Source organism: Elaeis guineensis, chromosome 8 (genome assembly GCF_000442705.2).
Source record: "Elaeis guineensis isolate ETL-2024a chromosome 8, EG11, whole genome shotgun sequence".
Taxonomy (NCBI): Eukaryota; Viridiplantae; Streptophyta; class Magnoliopsida; order Arecales; family Arecaceae; genus Elaeis; species Elaeis guineensis.
This window is the reverse complement of record NC_026000.2, coordinates 5,840,040-5,848,550: the sequence shown is the minus strand read 5'-3', so window position 1 is coordinate 5,848,550 and position 8,511 is coordinate 5,840,040. Positions and strand designations below refer to the sequence as shown.

At 37.3% G+C, this 8,511-nt stretch overlaps 1 pseudogene; it reads right to left on the bottom strand.

The window, feature by feature from the left end:
- Window positions 1-3,738: 3,738 nt before the first annotated feature.
- On the bottom strand, window positions 3,739-7,229 carry LOC140851152 (uncharacterized; annotated as a pseudogene).
- Between the last annotated feature and the right edge of the window lie 1,282 nt (window positions 7,230-8,511).

The following is an 8,511-nucleotide window of genomic DNA, read 5'->3' as shown; positions in this document are numbered from 1 at the left end:
ATCAGCAAATTGGAGATGCACAGGATTGAGAACCGTGAGTAACACATAAGAAACTACTCTGTTAGCCATGTGGGAAGAATAAAGAGGAGACTGATTTGCAGCCTGCGGCAGATGGTGTGTATAATAGGGGATCTACAGAAAAATTAAACTTGTTCATTCTTTCCTCATGATGTAAATAACGAAGCAACGGTCTGCCTGCAAGAGAGCTGCAAAGCATGAGGCAATCAAATTGCCTTGTATCCATTCAATGTATGTCCTCTTTAAGGGGTCGCTTAGCCATGTAATCAGGTGCCTAATTAGCCTCCCTGAAAACATGGGTAGCATAAAACAGTAAGCTAGAAGAGAAGCCTTCCATTACATGATATCCTGAAGTAGAAGAGTCACCCTCCAACTATATTTGATCGGCTTTTAGATTATTCACTGTAATGGAAATTCCTAGCCAAATAGCTATCAGTTCGGCATACAAGACCGAAGAAGACAACAAGATCCTACCGCCAGCTCTTATCAATCTATCTTGATAGTCTCGAATGACAAATCCAGCTGCAGCTCTATACCACTTTGCAAAGTAAAATCCAAATTCACCTTTAGAACTCCACATGAGTGAAGGATAAATGAGTGTGGTTGATGCTACCCCAGTGCTTGCTCGGAGCTGATAAAGGGATATTGGGTCCACGCGTTTGAAAGGCTGAAGCCCTTTGAATCAGGTGAGTAGCTAATTGTGTGACTTGCTGAAAAATTCTTTCATTTCAAGCAGCCCATAGCAGCCACGGGACACATATAAGAAGGAAGGGCTCAGTTCATTGTGATATGATGAGACTAGTGTTGAAATCCTTTCTTTTCCAATCTTATTTTGAATTATTCTAAGATGTGCTTATTAGTTCTCAAAGAGTTTTGGCATCTAATGACATGGCTTAGATTGGGAGAGTAGGCCATAATCAAGATCTATCAAATGAACAATTCAATCGATGTACCGAAATGGACCATTCAAGACTAGCATAGGTTTGAGAGCTCTCAAGACTCGATTCGCTCTCTCCTCCTCTTAGCAACTTGATCCCATGCCCTCTGCTCACAAACACCACCTCAGCCCTCAAGTTACTCGCAAAGGTCCACCCCCTTCTCCCCTCCAGTAAGCTCCTCCCTCTCATCCTCTCTGACAAGGGAGAGAGAGAACAAGGTAGAGGACCACAAATGCAATCCTCTATTTTAAAACTCTTTTTTATTTTTAAATTTCAAACAAAAGTAGACAAATCTTATGCCAACTTTCTTTTAATGGAATCGGTAAATCATCTATCCATTTTAATTCAATTTTAAAAAAAAAAAAACTCCAAAAACTCTGAAATGATATGGTACAGTTCTGTACCATGACAACCCAGCCTACATACCCGCTGACATGGGTTTGGCAAATTTTGATTACGAGAGTGATGTATTGTCATCCTTAAAGAAATATCTAAGATATGTAGAATATCATAATCATAAAATAAAATATTCCTTGGAGAAGTCAAAAGATTTTTTTTTTTTTTTGACAAAGAAAGTTACAATTTTTTGGCCGGCATGGACTTCACGGCGTCCTACAAGGGATGGGACTGTACCTGCAAAATAATATATTTTTTAAAAGAAGTGCGCCTCCCCACTTTTTCTGCAACTCTTTATTTTGGTGCGTAACTCCACTGTTCCTCCGACAGCTCCCCTCTTTTTCCCCTCCGCGACCTACGTGCACCGCACACGTCAAGGACTAATCAAAAAGAGCTTACTTTAGTGGCATCTTTACCCCAAGGCTAAGTAATTTATATGGGTGGGCGCCAACAATCCCCCTCCGCCCATAATGTCCCAATCAGCGAACCTGCACACGGCTATGCCCTAATGCATTCTTAAATCATATCACACCATAATTTGTATCTATAGTATCAACTCCTTATAATAATATTATAGAAATAAGTACATGAATCCATCATGGAGATTTTTTTTTGAAGATAGAGAATCAAACATACAACATCAACCCCACAAACTAAATTGTTAAACCAACTCACAAGCAAGTGGTAGACTTGAAGAATACGATCACACTTGATACAATCACTTGAATCTAGAGTTACACATTCGAATCAATTCCACTCTAATAGCAAAGATATGGAAAAGAAGTTTAACCTTAATAACTATGTTCATCTATCATTGTATTCATATGAAAATATAATTGAAAACTAAACTTTTTTTTTAAGAGCTTTCGGATTGCTCCATGGAACAGAAAATCTATTGTCCCATCATGTCATAGCAGTTGGCTTGATCAAGCATCTTGATGGATATCCTCCATCTTTCTTTTTTCTTTTAATTATTTCTTTATTTTCTTTATTTTTCTCCTCTCTTTTCTTGTCTTTTTCTTTTTTTCTCTTTCTTTTCTTTTTTTTTCATCTTTCTATCTTTCTTTCTTTTTCTTCCTTCTTTTCTTTTTTTTTTTCCTCTTCCTTCTTCTTTCCACCAAGATGTATAACTCTGGTCTTAGTTGACTCGATTTTTAACCTAGCATTTTACTCTTATCAAGAAAATATTCTTGTTCCCACATCGTTCAACCTGTCGGTCATTGCAAGGAATTCAATAGATATAAGGGAAGCATCAATTCAAACTGATTTTTCATTTATCATACCTTACTCTTTCGAGTTGGGGAATGAAAAATCTTTTGGCAGGTTGGTAGAGCAAACTTCTAGCCAAAGTCTTGGCGCTCCCATTAACTCAAAGAAATTGAGATATAAGTTTTGTGCATTACTTGCTCAAAATTTTGTGTGCATTTCAGTAATTTAATATTCACATGAAATTTCTAAAACAATTTCAAAAACCCTCAATGGAGCTGGGCAAAGAAAGAGGGGAAAGCCATTAATAACAAAAAGCAGCAACAACAATCTTGCAAAAAAAAAAAAAAACTAATAATAATACTTTTCTAAATTGCAACTTACCGTTGCTCAACAGAAAACATCAATTATGTGGCATTCATTCAGCTGTAAGTTAATGTAATAAGCTGTTGGAGGATTTTTTGATGTTTCAGAATTAATAATTGTAGCACTTGGATGATCTGACTCACAAGAATTATAGAAGCATCGTGGATGGATCAGCAGATTAAAAGATACAAAGTTCTATGCTGATCTTTCAAAGATTAAAGAATCCACAAATTTCTATGCAAGGATTTTTCAACACTGTGCTGCCAGTTTCACATATATTTGATTACGACTACCCTAATATCTCTATGTGGGAAGGACTATCAGATTTGGACTGTCACTTGGGGACGGATTATGGATGCATGGCCTTTGCACAGAGTTAGTTCTAATTTCAAAACTTTCTATCAAAGTTTGTTGTACCGATATCGAATGGCATATCGGTATCGGATTGATATGGTACGGTATCGATACCATACCGTACCGATATATGGTACATCCGGACGTACCGATCCGGTACCGGTACATAATTTTTTTCGATTTTTATTTTTTTTTATTTTTAAAGTTAATAATTGATAAATACAACCTCAATATGGTATTATATTGCATATTATTGACATATTTGGTTTCAATTTGGAGTTAGGTTACGGTACAAAGACTCTTGATCCAAAATTTCAAACATATATTTATTTACATTATATTTCAACTATGTCATCTTAAAACTAAAGAAAAAATATATAAAATACGCATTAAAATGTATCTAAATATTTAAGTACAAAGCAAAATAACTGATATACGAACTTTAAGATGTACTCTGCATTTAATTTCTTGTCGAGTGTCTGTGACGCTCGTAGATATCTGGATCATCAACATAGTCTGAAGAGACATCAGTCCAACTCTCTAGCCAAGCTACACCGTACTTCTGAATATTCATCATCCCATAAGGCATCTTTTCTGGATTGTAAGACATCTCAGACCTCTCGCTAAAATTCTGACTCTGAGAAGTATCCTCAAGATGATGGTACGGTTGTGGAGGAGCCCATCCAAATATGCCAGTAGCAAAATCTGATCCTGGAGCTACTTCAGGCTGCATAGAGTAGTAACCATTAGAAGATGATGCATCGGATGCACCATATGCATATAGATCATAAGGTGGCTGTGGATAATAGGATCCATAATGCGAGGATAATCCAGATACATTCATGGATCCTACTCCACGTGCAAGATTATCCGCAGCTGCAATATGTGCTGGACGACCTCTAGGAGCCCGTCGTCTATATGAAATCGACTCCCCACGATCTCTACCGACTCATCCACCATGATTCCTATCTTGTGTGACATGCGTAAACTGAGACTCACCGGTGAATCGAATATCACTCTGTGGCTGTGTCTCATAAACGGTGGTCTCCTGTCCTCCAGTTCCTTTCTGATCATCAGATCCATGGCTACTACTACCAGTATCATCATCACTCTCCTTGGTGTCCGTATCTGAACCAGATCGCTCCTGTACTCTCGAGAGTGGTGCACGTGCAACTGTCTTTTTCTTTTCCCCCTTGTGCCCCTCTGTGACTGAGTTTCCTGTGATTGGAAGGATGGATGCCTTCTTGCTGGCTGTCGGGAGGAACGTCTATACATCTCTCGTTCGAATCTCTGAGAAGATGTATCGGATAGCGAGTCATGTGATGAATGAGTCCCTTGTGTCCCCTCAGACTGTGGCTGATCAGCTGGAACCCTATGTGGAATATTTTTTTCTGCCCATTGCCCTGGATCCACCCTGATCTCTCTTGCCACCACACTGGCTGGTCGTGGAGGGATCTTGGCTTATCAAGCTCTGGCTCCTGTTGCTGACCTGCAAGCCATCCGATGATCGGATCGTCATCCTCGTCGGCATAATCATCCAGCGTCGGATCAGTGTACTTCAACTGAACTTCCTTCTGAATACATTTTAGCCTCAATCTCAGATTGTAGTGAACATATACAAGATCGTCGAGGCATTTTTGTGTCAGATGATTTCTCTATTTACTGTGAATAAGGACGAAAGTGGACCAATTACGCTCATAGCCACTAGCAGAGACCGTCTGAGAAAGAATACGGACAGCCATATGTCTCAAATTTTCTACTGACGTTCCAAAATGAATCCACCATTCAGCTACAAAAGTAAAATTATATATCAAATTTGATGATAGTATTAAGCAAAATTACATATCAATCTACATTGCTCATTATTGATATGTAATTTATCTGGATTCATCTGCTTTTTGCTTACGACAGCTGATGGGACTCCAAAACTGTCTGATCCCTCTCTAAACTGTTTCGTCTGAAATAAAATATATTTATTATTTATAAATATATCAGATTGAATTCAGTTGAATAATTACATCTATTTTAAATTAGCATACCTTTTGTAGACACAACGACGCGATTTCTGGATCGGGCACCATCTTATATATGACATTGCGAAGAGCAGCAAGAAGCTCGCTATCCATATCTATCTTCGAAATAGTATACTGAAATCTCGGATTCAAGTAATAAGCTGCAGATAAATTTCAAAACTGATTAAGCACAATTTTATTTTCATGCTTCGAAAAAATATTTTAAAATATTTTTGAATCCAAACTTACCAACTAGATGTAAATCTCTGCCCATCTGATAGTCCCAACGGCGCTCAATAATGTTAATAAATTTTTGAGCATGCTTGGGATCATTCTCACTGATCTGTTTCTTTGTCTTCTCCATCATGTAATATAGGAAGCTCATCTGGGGGTATCTCTCGCTGTCCACGGTGCGAAGCACCTCATATAAAGGCTTGATAGCCTTCACTATCTTCTCAGCCCACTGCCAAAATGACTGACTTGTCACTAAGTTCTCCACATGACTTCCATCAGTGCCGGCCCTCGCATATCTGCTCTTCTGCCACTCGGCACTGACAAACATCTGACGTAGGACTGTTTTCTTCTGAAGAAGACTATCAAGTGCTATGTAGTTGGTAGCAAACCGTGTGATACCCGGTCGTAAGATCTCTCCCCCAGTATACGTCCGCATCAATGAAAGAATCCATATGTGGTTGTAGATGAATCTAGTAATGGTCTGGGCAATCTTCACTACCTGCTGCACCCTACGAATTTTTCCGATATCCATCAATATAAGATCAATGCAATGTGCAGCACATGGGGTCCAGTATATCTGCGGTCGCTGCTCCATTAGCAACTCTCCGGTAGCCTTATATTGTGGTCCGTTATCTGTGATGACCTGCACGACATGCTTCTCACCCACTGAATCAATCACCTCCTCCATCAGATCAAGGATATATGTGGCATCGTGCATCTTATCTGAACCATCGATTGATTTGTAAAAAAATATTTTTTCATCACAGTATGTCAAAAAATTAATGATGCTCCGCCTAGTAGGACTTGTCCAACCATCACACATCACTGTCAGACCGTATGTAGGCCATTTATTTTTGTAAGAAGCAATACATCTCTGCAGATCCTCCTTATTGCTGTCAAGAAGCTGACCATAGATGTCCTTAGGTCCTAGAGGATCTACACCTTGGCCGGCAGCCTCTATGGCTGAAATAGTAGATCGGTAGTAAGGATTGACTGCTGCATTTGCTGGAATATGACTGAAATAAAATAATGATCCAATAGCTCGCCACATATTCTTCTTCTTATCTTTTTTTAGCATACTATCAATTCTCTGCTGCTTTGAATCATTGCTGGACAAAGCATGTGGATCCAAATCTTGAATGCTGGCTCCTGCTGGAATATCTCTGGAGGACCTTCTCCTACTGCCAAAAGCTTCCAACAAAGAAGACATGCTGCGTCTGCTCCCTCTACTATCAGGCTCTCTGACTGAGGTAGTCCTCCTGAACTCGAATTCTCCCCTATTAGTCGCTGATCCAGATCCTGATTCGTAGCATGATGGTCCGAATCGATCTCTGTACCGGGCCATCTCCTCCTGTTGGTACTGATCCGCCAAGCTTGCATGAATGACAGCCTCAATCTGTGCCTCCTCATCATCTGGAGCAAAAGCCTCCTTTGACTCTCTAGAGTGATAAGAAGGTAGCTCTGCAGCTCGACGGTCTACTTCGGTCTTTTTCTGCTTTGTCCTTTCCTTCGCTGCTTTCGAATCAGCAAAGTGCTTTTTCATCAATTGTCGGACCTCTTGCGGATATTTCCGACACATCGACACATCAGGATAACCACCAACTAGATGCTGCTTCAACCTAGTCACTCCTTCTCCCTTGAACTCTGTGTTGCACCATTTGCATCTCCAATGATGCCGAGCCGAGAACATCTCGCCATAATCCCAACCGATGTCATGCTCTTGATCTTTCTTCTTACTCATTTCTGCAGATATAATAAAATACTAATTATTTCGAATTATCAGTAATATAATACTAATTACATATATTTTTTATTTGATAATATTTTTTACTATTTAAATATTTATAAAAAAAATTTTAAAAAAATCTCAAGTTAGATTCAAATATTTCAATTGTTTTGAATCATTCTAAACATTATTCTCAATTTTAAAACTAACACTGATTTTTTATTTTTTTAATAATTTTTATATAAATAAATATATACTATAAAATAGCTGATTAATTAAAGTGAACGAACGTCATGCTCTAAATTTTTTTCTTATAAATATATGTAAGTATAACAAAACACGATAGTTTAACGATAATTAAAATAATTATATATAATTTTAAAATAATTTTAATAATTATTTTAAAACTTATAAATTTAAAATAAATATGTTATATGCTTCAAATAATATTTTTAAATTAACTAAAATATAATACTATTTTTATATATTTTTTATTTTATAATTAAATTTTTAAATTTAAATAATTAAAAAATATTTTTTTAATTTTATATATTTAAAAAAAATTAGAAATTAGATTTAAGTAGTTTGAATCATTCTAAACATGATTCCCAAATTCTGATTTTTTTTCTAAAATTTATTTTTTTTAATTTTTAAATAAATAAATATTTAAAAATATTTAAAATATATATAATTAACGAAAATTAATAATTTTGATGTCATCGTGTAGGTCTTCCAAAGATCTATCACATATAATTAAATCATCCCAAAATCACAAGATTTTGGCATGATTTTCTCTTATTTTCATTCTTTCTCATTTTTATCCTATTTTTAACAATAAAAATTTAAAAAAATATTTACTAAGAAAATAATACATTATCTTACCTCCGGCCAAAGATAGCCTCTCCTCGAACCACTCCTGCAATTTGACGGAGTTTTTTTTTTTTTTTAATTTTTCAGAGATCTCAACGGTTTCATTGAGACCTTCGGATCCTTGGGAGTTCTCTGAGACATCTCAGAGAACTCCAAAGCAGGTAAGGGTTCTTTTATGCATGTGATCTCCGACCCCATCACCCCCCTCCCTCCCCCCTCGTCACTTTAGGCATATGGGGTGTCGGTACGATTCGATTCACGCCGAACCGGACCGAATCGGATCATACCGTCCGATTTTGGATGGTATGGAAGCGAACCGGACCGAACAGCTCGATTCGGTACCGATTCGGGATGTTTCTCAAAAAAAAAATCCGTCTCTATTCATCATTTA